Source organism: Pinus tabuliformis, chromosome 2_2 (genome assembly GCF_031772625.1).
Source record: "Pinus tabuliformis cultivar Carrire ecotype Pingquan chromosome 2_2, CPIR1, whole genome shotgun sequence".
Classification (NCBI taxonomy): Eukaryota; Viridiplantae; Streptophyta; class Pinopsida; order Pinales; family Pinaceae; genus Pinus; species Pinus tabuliformis.
Window position 1 is genome coordinate 246,083,762 of NC_142300.1, and position 25,985 is coordinate 246,109,746.

Here is a 25,985-nt window from a genome sequence, read left to right on the forward strand (position 1 = left end):
ATTGAGTGCCATCTAGAAATAGCTTGTACTCCTTTGAGAGCACACACGTATGTAGAAGTGTATGATTTTGGAGAAGCCCAATTCAACATTGTTCAAGGAGGATTAGTCCATTTGAAAATTTTTTTACCAATGCCTGATATTCCGTAATTTCAGGCCTACTCTTCATGCAACAATATGCATATGCCTTGACAACTACGTGAGGTGCAAGAAGTCTTATTTTCACCGTACATCCAATTTGTTTTACAAATGAAGGGTAATAGAGGCCTCCATATGTTAACAGTGGTGATGCAACCAAAGTTTGAGTCTACCCTCTTTAGCACACAAAGGAAACTAGTCCAGGATAGATTAGATTCCTTAGTCTCCAGTTTTTTATGTATTGACCTTCTAATCATAGGAACAATAGTTCCACCAATAATATGTACAGAAAGGATGTCAATGCTTGCAGGGGTTTTTTAGAGGGAGAAGGCATTATTCCCTATAGAAAATGAGTGCTTTCCTTTTTTTATCTCAAGTGCATCCTTTGTAGTGAGCAATAGCCTTACATACATGTACTGGTGTGAAACTAATGCCAATGAGAACATGCAGTCTAGCTTCCTGATGAACTTTGATTTCATATGCAAATTCATTGAGAAATGCCAAAGCTACAATTCCAAATCTCTTATTATGGCTCTTTCCTACCAACGCTTGTATGGGTTTCTGAGAGGGAGAAGGCATTATTCCCTACAGAAAATGAGTGCTTTCCCTTTTTTTTTATCTCAAGAGGATCCTCTGGAGTGAGAACTGGCCTGACATACATGTATTGGTGTGCAACTAATGCCAACGAGAGAATGCAGTCCAGCTCCTCAATGAAATTTGATGTCATATGAAAATGCATTGAGAAAGGTTAAAGCTGCAATTCCAAATCTCTTATTATGGCTCTTCCCATATCTAACATTTTATGATAGATGTCTCCTAGAAGAAGATCTAACTCTTTTGTCTTTGAAGTATGATAAAAGTATGCTTTTTGATGATCCTTTTCACCTGCACAAGAAAACTCTATGTCTTTAAGATTTTCCAATTCACTATCATTCAATTTTATTCTAGAAAGGCACAATTGATAACCAATTTGAGGTATATACATAATGGGCCCATGTTTGGGATTATTGGCTTGGCATCGGAGGCATTTTAGCTCAAGTGATGAAATCTCCTCAAGCAAGCCCTCGTATATTTCCTTTAATTCATCCAACTCTAGACAAATCCTGAATGCAATCATCATTCCATATTTGTTTCTATTGCTTTGATTAATGTCAAATACTCCATTTTTCAGTTCAAACTTCATAAATATGAACAACCTCAATTGTAATGCATGTGAAATCTTGTCTTACAATATTCAAATTGAACATTCTTGCATGCTCATGTTGTCTTTCTGAAATCCCAATTTCAAAAATTTTCCTTCTATGTGAAATGGAACTCATACTCTTTGACATTGTTGTCCAATCATCCAATGTTGACAAATAACCTCGACACCAAAATCTCGAGTAGATGTGGAATATCTTTCATAGATTTCAAAGTGTTGTGCAGGGATGACATCATTTCGTCACAATGATGGAGCAGTGGTATAGTGTTGAGATGACCATTCAAAATGTTGAGATCTAATATAGGCCTTAAGAATCAAGTCCTTAAAAGACGTCGGCCCATGACAATGACATAGTTGTTAAACATGCCAAATAACAAAAATACTTCTTTTGCTTTTGCAATGTCAATTTTGCTTGGATTTTTATCAATTTGAAAATTTTGCAAGGCATCATAACCTATAGCATCAATTTTCATAAATTTGTTTAATGAGATATATGAATCCCTGTCAAATTTTATTGGTGCAGTGTCATATTTCTTCATTTCAATAGTGTTGACAAGCATCTCTTGTTGTAGCATAGCAAGAAGGTCCCCAACAACACAAAATTGCACATCACTTTCAGTGTTCATCATGGAATTGAGTTGTTCATGAGCACATGCACAAACCACCAAATGCTCTTATTCATTCAAAAATTCCAAACACTTGTTCAAAATCTTAGCATGCTTCAACCTATTGTTTGGGACCTTTGAATGTAACAACCTATGAGCCAACCAATACTCAAGGCTTCCAAAAATTATTTAAAAGGTAGCTATTATATTACCATGATTAGGAATATCAGAGTTATCATTTCCAAAAATGTTGCACTACATAAAAAATTTAGCTGCAATAAATAAAAAGATTTCATTGTTTATGCAATCATCTAGATAAAACTTGAGAACTTGTTCCAAGATTGATAAGACTAAAGTGACTGCCCATATAAGCATCTGCAAGAGCTCTAGACAAAATTTGCAAGAAAGCATCTCTTTGTCATAAAAGTCTTGTTTTGAGAGCAACCTAGAGTCTACATTTGTATGGATGTCTTGAGCTAGTTTTCCATTTATAATGGAGATGTACGAGCTAGAGGATGGTAATGATTTTGCATGGTATTGGTCACACAAAATCATTATTTCAAGGCCCCAAAGAAAACTAAAATCTTGTATTCCCAATTGAACCATGATGAAACTAGACATGTTGGTATCCATTGAATTCATTTCTATGGTATTTTGGGTGTAAGGGTTTCCAGGCCCAAACTAAGTTGGGGCTGCATCCAAAGCACTATATTGAAGAATAATTGGTTTGACTTCATGTAGATATGGTAGAACAACTAATCCAATGGCTATTGAATGAGTTCCATCCAGAAATAGCTTTTACTCCTTTGAGAGAACACACGTATGTAGAAGTGTATGATTTTGGTGAAGCCCAATCCAACATTGTTCAAGGAGGGTTGGGTCATTTGAAAAAATGGTACAAATACCTGATATTCTGTAATGTTGGGCCTTCTCTTCATGCAACAATATGCATATGCCTTGAAAACTATGTGAGCTACAAGAAGTCTGATTTTCACCTTACATCCAATCTATTTTACAAATGAAGGGTAATAGAGGCCTCCAAATGTTAAGAGTGATGATGCAACCAAAGTTTGGGTTTGCCATCTTTAGCACATAGAGGAAACCAGTCTAGGATAGATTAGATTCCTTAGTCTCCGATTTTTTTTATGTATTGACCTTTTGATCACAGGGACAATAGTGCCATCAACATTCTGTACAGTCAGGTTGTCAATGCTTGTAGGGGTTTCCGAGAGGGAGAAGGCATTATTCCCTATAGAAAATGAGTGCTTTCCTTTTTTATCTCAAGTACATCCTCTGCAGTGAGCACTAGCCTTACATATGCAACTAATGCCAATGAAAGCATGTAGCCCAGCTCCCCAATGAATTTTGATGTCATATGAAAATGAATTGAGACAGGCTAAAGCTGTAATTCCAAATCTCTTATTATGGCTCTTTCCATATCATAACATTTTATGATAGATGTCTCCTAGAATAAGATCCAATTATTTTGTCTTTGAAGTATGATAAAAGTACGCTTCCTGATGATCCTTATCACCTGCAAAAGAAAACTCTGGTCTTTAAGATTTTCCAATTCACTATCGTTGAGTTTGTTAGTGTCAGTATCTTCATCCCTCCGTCAGTGATCAAATTCTCTTGTTGCATTGCATTTTAGGTGTCTCTCTCGGTTAGCTGCATTCCATTAGGATCATGGATCATCTGACGGTAGTGGCTTATTATACATTTTCCCTCATGTCCTTTACCTGCTAGCCTATTTTCATTCATCTAGATCATTTGCAGTCATTTTTTGTCTTTAAATCCGCAAAAGTTATTTTTAGAGTTTTAGGTCTCATTAGGTCTAGGGTTTTGTCAAAAAGGTCTTCAAAATGCTCAATAAAGGTCAGCAGGTGCATGAGGAGGACAAATAAAGTTTCAACAACAATAATTTCTATAATCACATGCTCAGTGATTGATTTTTCCTCAAAACCCTTTTGAGGAAAAACAGAGTTTTTTATGTTTTTATGTATAAATTTGATGTAACTTTAGTTTTTCCATATGTAATAACTTCAATGGCAACCCTGGTCACCTTGCCAAGCTTCAGCATCTCCATCACCTGCAAGGCAAACAAAAAATCAAAGAATTCAATTCATCAAAGGCACAAATAGAGTAAACAGCCCAAAAAACAGAGTTGAAAAAGTAAGTCACAATGCAAACATTATAAAAGTGGGTTTTATGAATGAAGAATCAAAAGCTCTTGTATATAAATAATTTTTCACAATTCAAAAAGCTCATTGGCATTCAAAGAAGAAATATTGAGCAAGTGGAGGTCGTGTTGAGAAAAGGAAGCAAGCTTGGAGTAAAACTGTGCAAGTTTGTGGGCGTGGCGCATACAAGTGGCGCGGCGCATTGGGCGCCCTCCACAGTGTTAAAATTATACTGGCGCAGTGCATACAGGAGGCGTGGCGTGTTGGGTTTGTGGCACGGCGCATAGAGCTGCCAAGCCCGATTTCATCATAAACTCCCTCAAATTTCCAAAGTTGATCAATCCAATGGTGTACAAGTAAGTCTACAGCTCTTCCCTTGCTAGTGAAAGAGTTCTTCTTAAAATTTATGGTGGTTTAGTGTGAAAAAACTCAAACCCTACCTCTTTGCAATTTCTCAAAAACAATTGCCTAGGGTTTGCATTTGTGATTTTGCTGCCAAGTTCACTCCACCACTCCCTTGCTCTTTGACTCCTCCATTTATTTTCCAGTTCATCCACTCACTCCCTAACTCCCATATTCCTAAAAAATCATTCACCCCTATCCCCAAATCTCATTTTCCCAAATCCTAATTCCAAAATCCCTAAACCCTAATTGCTATCCCTACACTTACACACTATTCCCTAAACCCCCTATTTCCCAAAAAACTTGTCATAATATTCCCAAAACCCCTCATACCCTCTCCCTTCACAGTCCCTCATACATTCTTACCCTTGGTGGCAGAAAACTAAAATCACCATAAATCTCTTCATACTCATCAAGAAAACTCACACATTAGCAAGCATGGAATCTGATCCTTCATATGACCGAGATGAAGAGACACACAGTGACTCTCCTACAGAAATGCATGCACCAAGGAGACCTCACAAGGGTGGCAAACATATACGAGAGGAGCCTACTTCACTTGCCAAGCTGCAGGCCTGCCCTCTTGCTATCACATGCTTCCAACACCAATCCTGTTATCAGTTCTGTGAGATGGTTGCTAGAGTCCAGTATCATCATGAGTTAGCTCGGTTGTTTGTGCTTCATCTACATAATGGCCAAACCACTCTAGCTGGTGTGACATTCACCTTGACACCAGAGTCTATTTCTCTAGCAACCGACATTCCAAATGTCGGAGAGCAGTGGAATAAAAGGCAGCAAATTGATAGGGAACATTATGAGCCATACATCAAGCCCGGTTATTTGAGATAGCTCAGCAAATTTTTTCCTTTTCGGTACCTGAAAGACTCATATGCTCCCTTGATGAAACTCATAATGAAGTACTTCAGCTGTGAGGGCCAGTTTTCTCGCCTATATGCCTATCATATCAGATTGTTGATGCACTTTACTAGGGTGATAATGATGAATCTCCCATACTTCATGTGCCGAAATATTGAGAAGATGACCACCCTAGTACAACAGAAGACTCCTCAATAGTAGTTTAACAGTATATATCATTTTTCACTCATCAAAATTGTGGTCATGCATCAGCGTGGTTTTTAGGGCATCTCATGGGAGGATTTCATCTCTCATGAGTTCTTCAGGACTCCTCAGATACCTCCAAAAGCTTTTCATGAGACAGGTGGACCTTCACATCAGCAGGAGGGACATGAGACACAGACTTCTAGTGTGCCAATGTTTGTCACCTATCAAAAGGACACTAGAAGGTTGTTTGCAGCAGCAAAGCAAGTATTATATCCACCGAAGGTGGAATGGGTCTCAATTCCTTCATTAGCACAGCAGGTTCAGGACAAGGGCAAGAGGCCATTACATGATGAGAGGCCTTCAGGTGACCAGGAGACTGATTTCATTCTCATTCAGGATGATGACATAGATTTGGGCCCACAAAGCTCAAAGCTTAAGGAGGTCATCCAAGAGCAACAGGCGGACATCAATGCTTTGTCCCTCAACTTAGAAAGAGCTAAGTGGATAATAAAGTACCTGGAGCAAAGAAACAAGTAGCTAGAGGATCAACAAACGATTATGGAGCTTCAAAACATACGAGAAAACTAGCAAGCTGCCAAAAGGAGGAAGGTGAAGCTCACATCACTTGAGCAAGAAATCAATGCTGATCAAGAATATTGGCTTGAGAGAGCTAATATCCACTTGGAAAAGTTGTTAGAGAAGGCCAACAGGGAGAAAACAATGTTGAGGCATATGGCCTATCATTACATGGCGAGAAATAAAAGTTACAAGGCAAGAATCAGAAGCTTGAAGGCAAAGTTGAAAAGGGCATCGAGGAGGCCAAAGGATCAAGATAGACTTCAGATATTGGTTGAGGATTCCTTGGCCCAACACAGCACTTGATGGAGAACACTCAACCCAAATTTCAAAAAATTTGGGACACTTTTTGCATTTTTTGAAATTTTTGGGCTAAAACACAGAATTTTCTGCCCAATGCGCCGCGCCACCTGGCGCTCGCTTTTGATGGAGGCCTCCAAATGACAAAAACTCAGCATCTTTGGATTTGTCTTTGAAAAATATGCATGCCTACCAATGGCCAAGAAATTTTGACAGGTTTTGAGTCCCCAAAAAGGTCAAAAACACCCAACAAATGACCTTACTACCCCTATTTTGACACACAGGAAGCAGTGTTGGGAGAACTCAATTTTGGAGGGGAAAATGGAGGCCAAATTAAAAAATTCCACCTGTTATAGAAAGTAGATAGGTAGAATTTCCAACAAGAACACTTGGAGAAAACTTGGACACCGGGAAGGCCTCCAAAAGTGGCTGCAAACAGGCGCTATGCATAGGGAAATCAGTGTGGCGCATTGAGGAAATTTTACCGAGTTTGACCAAGAATACTCCGTTTTTCACCTAGTTTCTTGAAAGTTTGAATTTTCTGCTTCTTAATGTAAAACTTATGATGTAATTTAATGTAAATTGATGGATCTTGATGTAATTATGTCAAATTTTCACTCATGGAGGTAGATTCATCTATCAAAAAGTAGTTTGCAAATGAATGAATCAGTTCCCTAGTTTCTAGAGGCAAGCTGTTCCACTACCTAATTTGTAGTTCTTAGTTTAGAATTAGTTGGAACAGCTCCTAAACTCATGAGCTCGACCCCTAGAGGCTAGGATGAGTTATTGTTTGTCTATATCTTGTGATTTTTCAGTCATTAGTGTTATAGACATTTTTGTGCCTTACAGCAATGAGCATGAAATGTCCATAATCTAAGGGATCCAAAGTCCCTAAACATGTTGTTCCTACCCCTAGAGGAACAAGGCTAACAAACCACAGCAATTCACAGAAGTTCTCCACCAGAAACTGCTCAAAAACAAGTCAATTCGGGATCAATTCAGTGGCTCCACTAGCTGTCTGCGCTGAATGTCAAAGCCAACACTGGCTACCTGCACTGCAATGCAGGTAGAAGCACTACCAGGGTGCGCTGAGCGAGAGTTGACAAATGGAAAGTTCATTCGAAGAGGTGTCAAGACCCACGAAGCTTCCAGAATATTCCTCAATGACACTTGCCTCAGTGAATTCGACTGGTGATGAGTGAGAGGTTCCTAACCTCCAAGTGGAAGCAAGAACCTCCAAGTGGAATCAAGAACTGATAGAGGGAGAGGACACTAGTCAGATCTCAAGCTGACTCATCCTCTCTCCAAACATCTATATATGGATCTCTCCTCCATGAGATCTAGAGGCTGGAATTTTGTTATTGCAAAGAATTGCTGTTGGTTTGAGATTGGAATCATTGGGTGCTTAATGCTTTGAAGGGGGTGAAGATAGGAATTCCATTTGCTGGGAAGGAGATGCTGGATTGGAGCCCTCTGGGTTGTATCTCTTCCTGAACCTTGTTATTCATCAATAATGCTATCTTGGTTTCTCCTATATACTGATGTATCTTTGATGTATGATTGCATTAGTATGTTTAGTTTATTTCTAATCCTGAACTAGTTATGAATATGAATCCATGTCTTGTGTAGTGTTCTCTTCTTGTGATCATGCAGAAACCTCTTGAAGCTGGGCGAGCGAGAAGGCAAGTAGCTGGGAACTCTCTAAGAGAAGAGAAACCAGATCGAGGGACAAACGGAAGACACCGGTTAGTCCATCCATCTCTCTTCATTCTTAATTCATAAAGGAAGAATACTATAATAGCTGTCTCTGTTTGTTGCTAAGGCACTGTCACACCTTAGGTGGATAGGATCGTCCTGCATAGGAATTTTTCCCCACAACAAATTGGCGACTCCGCTGGGGAGATCTGTTTAGTCATTTTATTTGTGTCTCTATCATTGTTTGTTTCATAGACTCAACAGCAACAATCGAACTGCATCTGCTATTCTCAGATGCAAAGTAGACAGTTGCTGCTTTGATCCAATCACTGGATTTGTCTATGATCTGAACAATGGACTCACAAATGATTTGATGATCCTTTGTGATAGATCTTAGTACTCCCTCAAAGCATCCCTTTGATTGTACCTTGCTTGTTGCTTTTATTTGGCCTGAAACAGTAGATTAATCAGCAATCTGTGACCCAGAACCCAGTGAGAAACTCTCGTTTCTCCTTCAGCGCAGACCCTGTGAAGAGGTTCTGCATTTCAACGCAGGTCCCGTGAAGGCTACCTGCGCTGAATGTCAAAACCCCTGTGTTGAGGTTGCGCTGATCCAGTTAAGCCTTGTGCAGCTGGGGTTCTCTGCTCTGTTTTGCCCAGTTTTGATCTCTGATTTTTGCAGCCTGTAACCAGCATAGGTACCAGTCTGATAACTCCTTTTCTCTACTTAAATTCCGCCTCCTTTTGTACAAAAAGACTGTGAGTGTTTTTATGTGTTTGTGGCGTCATTTACAGTTTTCCTTTGCAAGAGTGAAATAGTCATCCTGTAGCCTTTGATTCAGATCTGCTGATTGTGATCTTAGGAGAGAGTTCATTGGCTGATTGCAGTTGATTATACATTTACTTTTGCTTTTGGTTTGAGTTTGTCTCTTTTAAGTGTCAAAACAAGTATTCATTTCAAAAATCGTTAAGTGTTGTAATCTCTTCTACCCTTTCTGATTTCGAAAAAGTGAACTTGTTTGTATTTGTCATTTAAAAGCAAATTCAAAGTTGTACAAAAAGCTTTCTTTGTAGGCATCAATACTAAGAAAGCGGAAAACAAACACCTGCATTGTGCATTTGCATCTTGATAGTTTGCATGCTTGATTTAGGAAAAGTGCATTAGAGTGTGCTGATTGCTCTTTGAGAAAAGATGGTGTCTTTCTTTTCCCTTAGTAGCTAGGATTTTCATAAGTTGAAAAGATATAAAGCTTGCTTATCATCTTTAGACTGCATTTAGGAATTGTATCATACATCTCGTGGTGAACCTCAAAAGGCAAACTTCTAAGAAGATCAACCTAAAATAAATTGAATGAACTTAGCAACGCTTTGCAACATAATGCACAACATAGAGGTCTAGGCTAGAGACGTGTTCCGGCGTCGTAAAGCCTGGTGACTGTCGATCTCGTTGATGGTGGGTGATTCCTCCTGAGAGACGATAGCGCCAGTACGGATTGTGCTCCCACGTACTGTCGCGTATATATTGGGAGACCCCTATAGGCATAGAACCTTTATCCTTAGGAAGCCGTGTCGGCCGCCCTATTGATCACAATGCACTGAACACAGCATTCAGGAAGATCGACCGCCCGTACCCTAAAAAGTATTCTGCGGTTTTGCGAAAAGTTTGGCACACCCTCTGCCTAGAAGTCCAGAGCAGTTCCTTTTGGACTTTTTCAGACTCTATAACGAAAAAAGTCCATCTAAGCATTTGTCACTTCGGGCTCGTTAAAACATCGAAGGAGACTAGAGTCATCTTTAGCTTTTTCTCGACTCTTTAAAATTGAAAAAGCAAGTTGTGTCTAAAGCGTCGTTAAAATTTATTTTAAACGGAACAATCACCCTTTATTCCTGCGTTGATCTTTAGGTTGAAAAAATGGAGCACACCAACCAAGGAATTCCCCTTGGTGGAAATCCTAGTCCCTTCTCCTCTTGGGGAGTTGTTGGTGCGCCCCATATGGCCACATTGTCGCTTCTAGGACTGACAATTGGCCTGCCAGTCTGGCTCTTTTCAACCAATGTAGTTCAGAACACCACCATTCCTGAACAGTCGAATCAACAGTTAGGCCAGATCAGAGTTGCCCACCAGCCTTCTACTTCATCTAATTCTTCCTCTCCTCCTTCCTCTTCGCTTGACGGAACTGGTAAAACAAAAAACCAAATTCCTAAGGAGAAGAAGGAAAAGAAGAAGAAAGAGAAGAAGAAGAAGGAGCCAAAAGTGACTGGGGGCAAACAAGTGTCGTCTGACAAACATCCACACACAGCACTGACTAGGCCTAAATCGCCATGTGTCATATGCAAGGGAGACCACTTCCACAGACATTGTCCCTACATCCCTCGGATACTAAGGGACTGGTCTCCCCGTTTGCACAATTTGGTGGCGTCAACCTCTGATAGCCATGTTGACAGCTCACCGTCAACTAGTGAAAGTGAAGTCACAGGACAAAGAGGGAAAGCTAGATTTCCCTGCAAACTGTGTGAAGGTGACCATGCCATCCACCGTTGTCCCTTCTTAGACGAGGCTAAAAGAGTTTTGGAAGATCGCCCGATTTTACGAGCGCAACTTCCTCCTGGATATCAAAAACTCCTACCAAGTCCTTCATTAGTTGAGAACCCGGCTGGCCCGCCCAGGTGGTCAGCCGAAGCACCTATCATTGAGGATGAACCGTCTGAATCCATACCTGACGAAAGTCAAAAGGTTGAGGCAGCAGTTGACCCGGTTTTGCCTTCAGAGGCTCTATCCTCGAATGAGACCATCACAGAGGGGAATAAAGATGACACCGTCCAAATTCTCTTCATCAACACAGACTCCGACGAACAAGGGGGCAATTTGCCCATTCCTTTATCACAGGAAGGAACTTCGCCAGAGTCATACCCGACCGTCTATTCGGTCCCACCACCAAGCAACCTAGTTGTGTCCTTCGACTGGAACCAACTAGGCAGACCCCGTTTGCCAGCAAGCATACCATTCAGAATTATCGTTCAAATATATAGAATGGTAATGGATGGCACTATCATTGATGAGGGGGCATCTGTGAGTATCCTTTCCTCTATTGCTTGGAAAGCGCTTGGTTCGCCAGCGCTTTTGCCTGAAATGAGAAATCTATCAGGCTTTGATAAAGGAACCAGTCGACCTTTAGGGATCCTCCCCAATGTACCCATAACATTGAAAGGGAAGACCGTTCAAATGAACGTGATGGTCGTTCAAGGATCCTTGGATTATAACCTACTCCTTGGACGAGACTATATATATTGCATGGGAGCCATCGTCTCCTCACTCTTTAGAGTAATGTGTTTTCCGCATGAAGGAAGAGTGGTCAAGCTCGTGGACCAACTTTCATTTCCCGGATTACGCATCGCAAATAGTCATGTACCATCCCTAAATGGTCTCTTCGCGCAAGAAATGTCTCAACCCATGGTCCGTCCTCCTGATGAGCGCGAGTAATCCGGGAGGATATGACTGGAACCCAGGGGGCATGTGTCCTGGTCTGCTTCGGTAGGGAAACTTTGGGTATAGGGTAGGTTTCCGCGGGAGAATATGACTAGTCTGTACCCCGCCCATGCTGGAAGAGGGTTATTCTAGAATAAGATTCTTTTGTCAAAGTTATGTGAGTTGGCAGGAATCGTCGCTCACCTTTGTCTATTTCGGTAGACATTGCTGAGGAATTGTTTTGTTTGAAAGATTAACGAGACAATCTTTGGGTAACCTGAAAGAGGTAGGCCTCTCTCGGTAAAACAATTGTTTTGCCGGACTAAAGTAGGGGTAACCTTGAAATCGTACTTTATGCCTGGGGGCATGCAAACCTTTTGGAGTGCAAGCAAGGGGCGGCTATTTATTTTTTAAATTTTTAGGTCCTTCCCTTTAAACCTGTAGGTCTAACCCTTTAAACTCGTAGGATTAGTCGTTTCCAAACTTGCATAACGAAAGGATGCGGGGCATAGCTTTATAAGATGAAGCTCCATAAAAAATAGAATCTTAATGAGACATTCTTATCATATGACTGGGTAATCGAGCATTTTTAGCACACATTTCATGCTCGTTAAAAAATAAACGCAAGATTCGAGCAGATTTAGCACACAGTTCATGCTCGTTAAAAAATAAATGCAAGATCCGAGCAGTTTTAGCACATATTTCATGCTCGTTAAAAAATAAACATAAGATCAAGCAAATGTTTCCACCCGCATTTAAGCTCGTTAAAAAATGAACTATCCTGGTAAATAACCACTGTGAATGTAATATCATCAGCCATTAAAGCCTTGGTCGTGTTTTCACCGTCACCTCCACTTTTCCATTGGCCGATCGTTCACCTCCATATGTTTGTTTACCCATTTTGAGGAACAGCTGCGAAGAGTGATTTCACTAGCCATCCTTGTGACACTGCCGTGATTGGAAAATTCCAACCTGTACCTGGAGTCAACTGCTAACCTGTTTTATCACTCGTTCCTCAAAAGACGAGTCTTCTTTAAGCTCTTTTCATCTGACTCGTAAAATATGAAAAGATTGTCGAGTCCTTGGCCTTCTAGCTCGTTAAAGGGATAGGAAGTGCTATCCCTCCTCTAGATTTTAATCTTTTTGGAACTGAGGGATTATTGCACAAAAAGATCGAGCGCTTGTTTTATTCGGCTCGTTAAAACTATCGAAAACTCATCCCTTTTGTATTGTTTTATACTTTTTCGAACCTAAGGGATTAGATGACGAAAAAGGACTTTTGGAGTTAACTTTATGTACCTTTTCAGACTCTCTAAAAATGAAAAGGACCGAGTTATCTTTGTCGTTAGACTCGTTAAAATCATTAAATAGAGACAAACTTGTCTTTAGACGAGAACGAGTTTCACTATCGCTAGGCTCGTTAAAACATAGTGATGGGCTTGCCCGAAGGGCAGGTTATAGAACAAGCATATGTTATCCTCCTCAAGCTTGAAAAAAATAAAGAGGTACTGGTCAGCAATGACTGGGGAAAAATTGGGAGAAACTCAAGAAAACTTTGATGGTAGCAAGTCGCTCTTGAACATGACACTTTTCCTCCGTACCACAATCGGGTTGGGTTGTTTCATTCACCGGTCACATCACCATGGTCTCACCATACCATCCATATTTGGGGTAATGCTACCGATCCATCGCATCAGTGTCGCCATATGTTCAAGAGAAGTCGTTCAGAAAAGTCAACCGTGTCCCATCCACTGCCGTACATTATCCTTCATCCTTTCATGACCGCCACCCTGAATCATATGTCACAGATCGTTTTCACCTCCATCAAAATCATTAGCTCCGTTCTGTGTCATTGATGTGGGATTCATTAAGGCCCTCCTTTGACGGATCACTTCTTGTCGACATCAGCTCATTATCCAAGAAGTTGATCTAGGAAAAACCCCTTCAGTACTTTGAAGCTTGCATGCCTCAATGGCAAGTTTCTCACTTCCGGCGACAGGTATACATCAATGACCTTCGACCGAAAGATTTTGCGTGGTGTTCGACGCCAAGTCCTTTATTCACACCATGTGAATTGTACTGCAGTACCTTGAGGGTCATTATCATTATCGGTGATTCCTCTCGCGCTTGTTAACGGTTTACCTCATTGACCGGTAATCAAGCGATGTCTTTCCATGTTCGACTTCAGAACATTTCTCACATGGATCAACTTGTACTTAGAGTGAAGATTGAGCGAGTTTGAAGACCCTGGATCTAGTTTCATCCATTCGGGCTGCGATATATATTCAGAAAAGATAAAGACATTGACATGTGCATCATTGCAGCAGATAATCATCCTACCCAAAGGATGATAATTTCATCAAAATTATCAGTCTACCATCAGACGATTGTCTGTTCTATGTACAGAAAAATGAATTTATAAAGCTGAGCATGGGAATGCCCGCCTCAGCTAGATCATGAAAGCAGTATGAAAAATAATGTATTGTATTGTATCTTATTACAGGTCTCCTCCCAGCATTGGATGAACTTCGGATCCCCCTGATAAAGCATTTCACCCGATAAACGGCCTCATACTTTAGGGGGCAACTGTTATAGACATTTTTGTGCCTTACAGAAATGAGCATGAAATGTCCATAATCTAAGGGATCCAAAGTCCCTAAACATGTTGTTCCTACCCCTAGAGGAACAAGGCTAACAAACCACAGCAATTCACAGAAGTTCTCCACCAGAAACTGCTCAAAAACAAGTCAATTCAGGATCAATTCAGTGGCTCCACTAGCTGTCTGCGCTGAATGTCAAAGCCAACACTGGCTACCTGCACTGCAACGCAGGTAGAAGCACTACCAGGGTGCGCTGAGCGAGAGTTGACAAATGGCAAGTTCATTCCAAGAGGTGTCAAGACCCAGGAAGCTTCCAGAATCTTCCTCAATGACACTTGCCTCAGTGAATTCGACTGGTGATGAGTAAGAGGTTCCTAACCTCCAAGTGGAAGCAAGAACCTCCAAGTGGAATCAAGAATTGACAGAGGGAGAGGACACTAGTCAGATCTCAAGCTGACTCATCCTCTCTCCAAACATCTATATATGGATCTCTCCTCCATGAGATCTAGAGGCTGGAATTTTATTATTGTAAAGAATTGTTGTTGGTTTGAGATTGGAATCATTGGGTGCTTAATGCTTTGAAGGGGGTGAAGATGGGAATTCCATTTGCTGGGAAGGAGATGCTGGATTGGAGCCCTCTAGGCTGTATCTCTTCCTAAACCTTGTTATTCATCAATAAAGCTATCTTGGTTTCTCCTATATACTGATGTATCTTTGATGTATGATTGCATTAGTATGTTTAGTTTATTTCTAATCCTGAACTAGTTATGAATATGAATCCATGTCTTGTGTAGTGTTCTCTTCTTGTGATCTTGCAGAAACCTCTTGAAGCTGGGCGAGCGAGAAGGCAAGTAGCTGGGAACTCTCCAAGAGAAGAGAAACCAGATCGAGGGACAAACGGAAGACACCGGTTAGTCCATCCATCTCTCTTCATTCTTAATTCATAAAGGAAGAATACTAGAATAGATGCCTCTGTTTGTTGCTAAGGCACTGTCACACCTTAGGTGGATAGGATCGTCCTGCATAGGCATTTTTCCCCACAACAATTAGCATGGTTGGACTTTTGAGAAAGCTTGGAGTTTCATTGTATACATTTTTCAGCAGTTTTGGCTAAGGAATAGACCAGGGTTTGCAGCACTCTATGGGATTCATGTGGCATCTTGTTTTGATATTGTGTTTCCTTCTGTAAATGTAAGTTTACTTGTGTTTTATGTATGCCATTCTCTCTCTTATTTCTTCTTAACTAAAACAAACAAGAATAAAGGTAGAATCCATTGAAATTGCAGTGCTCTACCTAGGGTTTGCTTAGTTATCTATGTTTTCAGCTGTTTGAAGAGGATCCCTGAGGTTTTCTTGCCCTCTTCAACTCCTCACCTGTCTAAAATCTCTCCATTTCACTCAATTTGAAGTATCAAATCACTTTCCTACCTTGCCCCATTGAGACCTCTACAAAACTGAGCCTCATTCCCAAGACCCAAAATCCGCCTTTCCATTTGAGCCAACAAAACATCATTATATTCAAACAAACCCTTCTGCATACATACCTAGGCTAAAATTAGTCTTCACATCAGTCATCTCAAGCCTCATTGATCATCTTTTGCTGAGATTGACAAGGAGAGAGCCCTCTCCTGACCTGGTAGGGCTAGCTACCAGGTTAAGCATGGTTTGTTGTTACCCTAGATCCTACCTTTCTCAGCCTAAGGTAGATTTAGGCCCTAACATAGTGGCGACTCCACTGGGGAAGAAAAGCTTATTTGTTTGTTAGTGTTCTTGCTTCATAAACTATAGACGGAGCCTAAAGTTATGCCAGGAAGCCTTCGAACTGCACATTGCTTTGTGAGTGCATAAGTAGATAAAAGCAGCTTCAGTCAATCTCCGGTCTAGTCTTATAAGTTGAACATCTGACTTGCAAATTGCCCTAGTACATGAATCAAGTTAGATCTGATTTTTGATGGTGGACAGCAGTCAGACACATATGAAGGCTGAAATCATTCTCCTGGCGACTCCAGTGTCGAAGAATCCCAAGCTTCAGAATTTTTATGGCAACTCCACTCTTCAAGAACCAGTAGCCTGAAGAATTTCTTGGTGAATTCATTGTTATCAAAATGGTTTTTCTGGATCGAAGGTATGCTCCCATGAGCCAAGATCACATTCCAAGTTTCCCAAATAAAATTCCTAAGGTAGATTGGCAAAGGAATTTTCCTACGTTTAAAGATGATGATAGGAAGGATGCTGCTTTACATATGGTTAGATTTCACATACATATTCACAAGTTGAAGGTTGATTTTCCTGAAGATTGTTTGATGAAGATATTCATGGCCACTCTGGAAGGTGAAGCCTGATCTTGGTATGAAATTTTGCTGCCTACTTGTATTTACTATTTGAAGGATTTTCATACCATGTTCTTTGAGAGGTATAAGGAATCTTACCCATCCTTAACCTTAGTTCAGGACTGTTGTAAACATGTTTATAGTTTTATTGAAAATCTTGATAAAGTTTATGAAGATGATGACTTCATGGATGATGAGATCATGGAGGCTCTGTACAAAAATCCATTTCAATGGCGTAAAGAGAACTTAGAGGATACTCATCAAGATGCTCAGGAAACTTTGCAGCAGGATCAAGATCTTAGTACAATGGAAAATAATGAAAGAGAAGGATTTCTTTCAGATCTGTCCATAGAAGAGCACAACATGCATGAAAGTCAAGTTTCAATTTCATAATGTGATAAAGTCAAGTCAGCTATTTCAGATCTAGATTCAAATCGTGATGATGAAGACTATCTTGTTTTGAATCCCATGAAGGAGAGCTCTACTGTTGAGATCATCTGGAATGAAGAAAACAGAGTTATTGATCCAAGTGTTCTCATTTCATTAGAACAAAGTTTTCACGAGGAGGTAATCTAGTCATTTTATGAAAAACAAGATGAGATCTTTGTTCAAGTAAGTGAAAAATCTTCTTTCGATAACTCAGTGGTTAGTGATAATTTGATTGCTATGTCATATGAAGATGATCAACAATGTTTTCAAATTTCAGAAGATCAGGGAATTAAGGACTGTCATTCAGGTTTTTCATGTTTTGAAATGTTATTTCAAGAAGACAATAATCACTTGAGCAAAACAAAGCAAAAAGTATTATCTCCTCTGTCTGAAGATAAAATATATCTACTCCTGAAAGGTCAGGTTCCAGCCCAAGCTAATGCAGGTCTGCAGTGTGCACATGGTCAAGAAGGTGTTGGTGAAACTTCTTCTTCTTTTGAAAATGATGACAGTCTTGAAATTAGATTTATAGATCAACGAACAGATAATATTTTCTTTCATGAAGATGATAAGGCTGTCATGTTTGATAATCTTGAAGATTGTTTTCTGTTTAAGAATGACCTAGACCATGAAATCGAGGAATGTGAATCTGAGAGACACAGTATGCCAGAATTCAAGTCAGTTACTATCAATCAACAACCAACTGTTCTTTCAGATCAGAATAAAGGGAGTACTTGTATTTTTGTTGCTGGATCTCAAGACAAGCTAGTGCTTCAGGATTTTCAAGATCCCTTCGGCATTCTTTTGCAAGCATTAGAGAAGATGGATGTTGCCTGGTTCGTTATTATAAGCCTTGGTTTCAGTGGTTATTGTGAGTTGCCTACATTTACATCATTCTACCTGCTCGGGAAAAGTGAGAGCAGAATTTCAGTATGTAGCCATCTACTGGATTGGTTACATTGGAAGGCTCACTACACATGATTGTACATATTTCATCAGTAGGCAGGTGGTTGTCATCATGATTTGAAGCCCTCAAATCTCGATGGTCTACTACCATTAAAAAGCTTTGTAAGTACTTGTTTCAGTTAAGTAAGTCTTGAGTCATTTTTTGTTTTCGTCAGTTTTGAGTGTCTAGTTTCAGTTGCTGAATGTCTAGTTCCAGCTATTGAATGTCTAGTTCCAACTGTTGAATGTCTAGTTTCAGCTTTTGAGTGTCTTGTTTTAGTTTGAGCTAGTCTTACTCATTTCAGTTATGAGTCTTGAGTCTTGAGTTTCGATGTTTTGTTGTCAAGATATTAATTTTAGTTTGCTGAAGTTATTGACTCCATGTAGCCCAATGGAAGAGGCACTGCCTGCTTTCCCAGAGATCTGCAGTTCTTGGCACCTCCAAGGAGCTACCATCCCCATTGGAGCCAATGTTAGTGTCAGTATCTTCATCCCTCCGTCAGTGATCAAATTCTCTTATTTGATTGCATTTTAGGTGTCTCGCTTGGTCAGCTGCATTCCATTAGGATCATGGATCATCTAATGGTAGTGGCTTATTATACATTTTCCCTCATGTCATTTACCTGCTGGCCTATTTTTATTCATCTAGATCATCTGCAGTCATTTTTTGTCTTTAAATCTGCAAAAGTTATTTTTATGGTTTTAGGTCTCATTAGGTCTAGGGTTTCATCAAAAATGTCTTCAAAATGCTCAATAAAGGTCAGTAGGCACATGAGGAGGACAAATAAAGTTTCAACAACAATAATTTCTATAATCACACGCTCAGTGATTGATTTTTCCTCAAAGCCCTATTTTGAGGAAAAACAGAGTTTTTATGTTTTTATGTATAAATTTGATGTAATTTCAGTTTTTCCATATGTAATAACTTCAGTGGCAACCCTGGTCACCTTGCCAAGCTTTCGCATCTCCATCACCTACAAGGCAAACAAAAAATCAAAGCATTTAGTTCATCAAAGGCACAAATAGAGTAAACTACCCAAAAAACAGAGTTGAAAAAGTAAGTCATAATGCAAACATTATAAAAGTGGGTTTTATGAATGAAAAATCAAAAGCTCTTGTATATAAATCACTTTTCACAATTCAAAAAGCTCATTGGCATTCAAAGAAGAAAGATTGAGAAAGTGGAGGTCGTGTTGATCAAAGGAAGCAAGCTTGGAGTAAAATTGTGCAAGTTTGTGGGCGCAACGCATTGAGTGAGAGGCGTGGTGCATACAAGTGGTGCGCACATTGGGCTACCCTCCACAGTGTCAAAACTATACTGTCACAGTGCATACAGGAGGTGCGGCATGTTGGGTTTGTGGCGTAGTGCATAGAGCTACTAAGCCTGATTTCATCATAAACTCCCTCCAATTTCCAAAGTTGATCAATCCAATGGTGTACAAGTAAGTCTACAGCTCTTCCCTTGCTAGTGAAATATTTCTTCTTAAAATTTATGGTGGTTTACTGTGAAAAACCTCAAACCCTAACTCTTTGCAATTTCTTAAAAACAATTTCCTAGGGTTTGCATTTGTGATTTTGCTGCCAAGTTCACTCCACCACTCCCTTTCTCTTTGACTCCTCCATTTATTTTCCAGTTCATCCACTCACTCCCTAACTCCCATATTCCTAAAAAATCATTCACCCCTATCCCCAAATCTCATTTTCCCAAATCCTAATTCCAAAATCCCTAAACCCTAATTGTTGTCCCTAAGCTTACACACTATTCCCTAAACCCCCTATTTCCCAAAAAACTTGTCATAATATTCCCAAAACCCCTCATACCCTCTCCCTTCACAGTCCCTCATACATTCTTACCCTTGGTGGCAGAAAACTAAAATCACCATAAATATCTTCATACTCATCAAGGAAACTCACACATTAGCAAGCATGGAATCTGATCCTTCATATGACCAAGATGAAGAGACACACAGTGACTCTCCTACAGAAATGCATGCACCAAGGAGACCTCACAAGGGTGGCAAACATATACGAGAGGAGCCTACTTCACTTGCCGAGCTGCAGGCTTGCCCTCTTGCTATCACATGCTTCCAACACCAATCCTGTTATCAGTTCTGTGAGATGGTTGCTAGAGTCCAGTATCATCATGAGTTAGCCCAGTTGTTTGTGCTTCATCTACATAATGGCCAAACCACTCTAGCTGGTGTGACATTCACCTTGACACCAGAGTCTATTTCTCTAGCAACCGGCATTCCAAATGTCGGAGAGCAGTGGAATAAAAGGCAGCAAATTTACAGGGAACATTATGAGCCATACATCAAGCCTGGTTATTTGAGACAGCTCAGCAGATTTTTTCCTTTTCGGTACTTGAAAGACTCATATGCTCCCTTGATGAAACTCATAATGAAGTATTTCAGCTGTGAGGGCCGATTTTATCGCCTATATGCCTATCATATCAGATTGTTGATGCACTTTACCAGGGTGAGAATGATGAATCTGCCATACTTCATGTGCCGAAATATTGAGAAGATGACCACCCTAGTACAACAGAAGACTCCTCAACAGTAGTTTAATAGTATATATCATTTTGCACTCATCAAAATTGTGGTCATGCATCAGCTTGGTTTGCAGGGCATATCATGGGAGGATTTCATCTCTCATGAGTTCTTCACAGCTCGTTAGATACCTCGAGAAGCTTTTCATGCGACAGGTGGACCTTCACATCACTAGGAGGGACATGAGACACAAACCGCTAGTGTTCCGGTGTTTGTCACCTATCAAAAGGGCGCTAGAAGGTTGTTTGCAGCAACAAAGCGAGTATTATCTCCACCCGGGGTGGAAGGGATATTGCTTCCTTCATTAGCACAGTAGGTTCAAGACAAGGGCAAGAGGCCATTACATGATGAGGGGCCTTCAGGTGAGCAGGAGACCAATTTCATTCTCATTCAGGATGATGACACAAATTTGGGCCCACAAAGCTCAAAGCTCAAGGAGGTCATCCAAGAGCAACAGGTGGACATCAATGCTTTGTCCCTCGACTTAGAAAGATCTAAGTGGATAATAAAGTACTTGAAGCAAAGAAAAAAGCAGCTAGAGGATCAGCGAACGATTATGGAGTTTGAAAACATACGAGAAAACCGATAAGCTGCCAAAAGGAGGAAGGTGAAGCTCACATCACTTGAGCAAGAAATCAATGCTGATCAAGAATATTGGCTTAAGAGAGCTAATATCCACTTGGAAAGGTTGTTAGAGAAGGCCATCAGGGAGAAAAAAATGTTGAGGCATATGGCCTATCATTACATGGCGAGAAATAAAAGTTACAATGCAAGAATCAGAAGCTTGAAGGCAAAGTTGAAAAGGGCATCGAGGAGGCGAAAGGAGCAAGATAGACTTCAGATATTGGCTGAGGCTTCCTTGGCCCAACACAGCACTTGATGGAGAACATTCAGCCCAAATTTCAAAAAATTTGGGACAAGTTTTGCATTTTTGAAATTTTTGGGCTAAAACACAGAATTTTCTGCCCAATGCACCACGCCACCTGGCGCTCACTTTTGATGGAGGCCTCCAAATGACAAAAACTCAGCATATTTGAATTTGTATTGGAAAAATATGCATGCCTACCAATGGCAGGAAATTTTGACAGGTTTTGAGCCCCCAAAACGGTCAAAAACACCCAAAAAATGACCTTACTGCCCCTATTTTGACACACAAGAAGCAGTGCTGGGAGAACTCAATTTTGGAGGGGAAAATGGAGGCCAAATTCAAAAATGACACTTGTTCTAGAAAGTAGACAGATATACCTTTCCAAAAAGAACACTTGGAGCAAATTTGGACACCGGGAAGGCCTCCAAAAGTGGCTGCAAACAGGCGCTACGCATAGGGAAATCAGCGCGGCGCATTGGGGAAATTTTGCCCAGTTTGACCCAGAATACTCTGTTTTCGCCTATTTTCTTGACAATTTGACTTTTATCCTTCCTAATGTCAAAATTATGATGTAATTTAATGTAAATTGATGGATATTTATGTAATTATGTCAAATTTTCACTCATGGAGGTAGATTCATCTATCAAAAAGTAGTTTGCAACTGAATGAATCAGTTCCTTAGTTTCTAGAGGCAAGCTGTTCCACTGCCTAATTTGTAGTTCTCAATTTAGAATTAGTTGGAACAGCTCCTAAACTCATGAACTCAACCCCTAGAGGCTAGGATGAGTTATTGTTTGTCTATATCTTGTGATTTTTCAATCATTAGCATGGTTGGACTTTTGAGAAAGCTTGGAGTTTCATTGTATACATTTTTCAACAGTTTTGGCTAAGGAATAGACCAGGGTTTGCAGCACTCTATGGGATTCATGTGGCATCTTGTTTTGATATTGTGTTTCATTCTGTAAATGTAAGTTTACTTTTGTTTTATGTATGCCATTATCTCTCTTATTTCTTCTTAACTAAAACACACAAGAATAAAGGTAGAATCCATTGAAATTGTAGTGCTCTACCTAGGGTTTGCTTAGTTATTTATGTTTTCAGCTGTTTGAAGACGATCCTTGAGGTTTTCTTGCCCTATTCAACTCCTCACCTGTCTAAAATCTCTCCATTTCACTCAATTTGAAGTATCAAATCAGTTGCCTACCTTGCCCCATTGAGACCTCTGCAAAACTGAGCCTCATTCCCAACACCCAAAATCTGCCTTTCCATTTGAGCCAACAAAACATCATTATATTCAAACAAACCCTTCTGCATACATACCTAGGCTAAAATCAGTCTTCACATCAGTCATCTCAAGCCTCATTAACCATCTTTTGCTGAGATTGACAAGGAGAGAGCCCTCTCCCGACTTGGTAAGGCTAGCTACCAGGTTAAGCATGGTTTGATGTTACCCTAGATCCTACCTTTCTCAGCCTGAGGTAGATTTAGGCCCTAATAGAGTTTTAGTATATAAAATCATAATTGATAACTAATTTGAGGTATATACACAATGGACCTATTTTTGGGATTATTAGCTTGGAATGGGAGGCATTTTAGCTCAAGTGCTTCAATATCCTCAAGCAAGCCCTCATATATTTCCTTCAATTCATCCAAATCTAGACAAATGTCGGATGCGATCATCATTCCATATTCGTTTCTATTGATTTGATTAAATTCAAAGACTCCATTTATCAGTTCAAACTTCATAGATATGGACAAGCTCAATTGTAATGCATGTAAAATCCTATCTTACAATATTCAAATTGAACATTCTTGCATGCTCATGTTATCTTTCTGAAATCCCAATTTCATAAATTTTCCTTGTATATAAAATGGAACTCACACTCTTTGACATTGTTGTCCAATCATCCAATGTTGACAGATAACCTAGACACCAAAATCTCGAGTAGATGTGGAATATCTTTCACAGATTTCAAAGTGTTCTGCAGGACTAACATCATTTCATCACAATGATGGAGAAGTGGTATAGTGTTGAAACGACCATTCAAATGTTGAGATCTAATATAGGATTTAAGAATCAAGTCCTTAAAAGAGGTTAACCCATGACAATGAAAAACTTTTTAAACATGTAAAATAACAAAATCCTTAGATTTTCCAATACCCATGCTGCATGGATGCTTATCAACTTGAAAAAATTGCTAGGCATCATAAACTGTAGCATCAATTTTCATAAATTTGTTTAATGAGATCTCTGAAATCCTGTCAAATTTTATTGGTGCGGTGTCATATTCCTTCATTTCAATAGTGTTGAGAAGCATCTCTTGTTGTAGCATAGCAAGAATGTCCCCAACAGCATGAACTTGCACATTACTTTCAGTGTTCATCATGGAATTGAGTTGTTCATGAGCACATGCAAAAACCACCAAATGCTCTTGTTAATTTAAAAATTCCAAACACTTGTTCAAAAGATTAGCATGATTCAACTTGTTATTTGGGACCTTTCAAAGTAACAACTTGTGAGCCAACCAATACTTAAGGCTTCCAACAATTCTTTAAAAGGTAGTTATTAGATCACCATGATTAGGAATATTAGAGTTATCATTTCCAAAAATGTTGCAGTACATACAAAGTTCAGGTGCAATAAATAAAAATATTTCATTGTTTATGTGATCATCCAGATAAAACTTGAGAACCTATTCCAAGATTGAAAAGGCTAAAGTGGCTTCCCATATACGCATCTTCAAGAGATCTAGACAAAATTTGCAGGAAAATATTTCTTTGTCATAAAAGTCTTGTTTTGAGAGAAACCTGGAGTCTACATTTGTATGGATGTCTTGAGCTAGTTTTCCATTTATAATGTAGATGTAGGAGCTGGATGATGGTAGTGATTTTTCATGGTATTGTTCACACAAAATCAGTATTGCAAAGCCCCAAAAAAAACTAAAATCTTGTATTCCCAATTGAACTACGATCCAACCAGACGTGCTAGTACCTAGTGAATTCATTTCTTTGGTATTTTGGGTGTAAGGGTTTCCATGCCAAACTTCATTGGGGCTACATCCAAAACACTAAAATAAATAATAATTGGTCTGACTTCATGTATATATGGTAGCACAACTGATCCAATGGCTATTGATTGAGTGCCGTCCTAAAATGGCTTTTACTCCTTTGATAACACACACGTATGTAGAAGTGTATGATTTTGGAGAAGCCCAATCCAACATTGTTCAAGGAGGGTTGGGTCATTTGAAAAAAATGGTACAAATACCTGATATTTTGTAATGTCAGACTTGCTCTTCATGCAATAATATGCATATGCCTTGACAAGTGTGTGAGTTTCAAGAAGTCTTATTTTCACCTTACATCCAGTCTGGTTTACAAATGAAGTGTAATAGAGGCCTCCAATGGGGTTCTTTGCAGATCTGGATGCAAGTAGCCAATGCAGAGTCTGGTGGAAACTCAAGAACGATTTCTTCCTAATTAATATTCCAAAGTTTCACATAGCCATCACTAATTTGCAAAATACTCATTTCTAATAAACTAGTGCAATTTGTTAGACTATCAGGCCTTTTTGATTGCTTAGGAATGGGTTCCAATATGTTGGTTTCAGAGTTTATTCCATTATTTTGATATCATATACTACCATATCATTTTACTTCTTGCATTTGTTGAGAAACCATGAACCACTTAACTTCCAGGATTGGGAAAATTTGTAGTGTCTGTGTATAATGATCCACCTCTTGTGTATTATGGAACTATAGCTTCTTTGCCTCCAAAACATCTATAGAATGGCCCACCTCCATAGTTGAGAAATCCTTAGAGAGAGTGAAACTTCATATTTTAAGTGTATATCTCCCCTTGCCTCGATCATAAACTATAATTGTGCTATCAAATAACTGAGTTGAAGTATTTTGGTTAGCAAACAATGAAACTAATTCGTTCGTTGTTGAAAGTGCTATATAATTTTTGCAAATTGTCTGTCCTATACTTTTCTTCAACAAGAAATATTCCTTCAAATTTTCCCTTGATATCTCGATCTTGGACTTCACCTTCAAATATAGGTGTTTTCTCTTTTGTAGGATTTAACATCTTTCCCATACCTTTATTTACCTTTTGGCTCCCTCTAAATGGATTTTTCAAAGCTTCAACTGCATCTAGATCCTCTACGGAATCAACTGCTTCCATGTCTTCATCCTTATCTGTCTTCTCAACTAAATGTACTAAGCCTTCAATCCTGCTTGTATCAACTTCAGGTTTTTCATTACTTCTTCCCTTCTTGGCAACCCTTGATGATACCCAGGCTTCCAAGAGTTTTGTTACCTTTATGAAGGCTTGGCTATAGTCTTCAAATTTTTTATTTGGAAACACTTTTTTCTTCCTAGTTACCTTAGACCTTTTTATTCTAGTTCCATATTTGGCCAGGAGCATTCTCTAATACCATTGTGATGTACCAATTCTAAATTATGCAATTCTTTTCTTCCTAAACAAACTTTCTTTGACAATTTTTTACAAACAGTTAGAGTGCAATAATTTCATCAAACACTTGGCGTGCACAATAAGGGAAATACTACAACAAGAGGAAATAAGAGGCAATCATTAATATTATTGCTTAATTTAGAAAGATATTACAATATACCAA

At 39.5% G+C, this 25,985-nt stretch overlaps 1 pseudogene; it reads right to left on the bottom strand.

Moving 5' to 3' along the window:
• Positions 1 to 661: 661 nt before the first annotated feature.
• On the bottom strand, positions 662 to 25,774 carry LOC149192199 (DNA mismatch repair protein MSH5 pseudogene; annotated as a pseudogene).
• Positions 25,775 to 25,985: the final 211 nt, after the last annotated feature.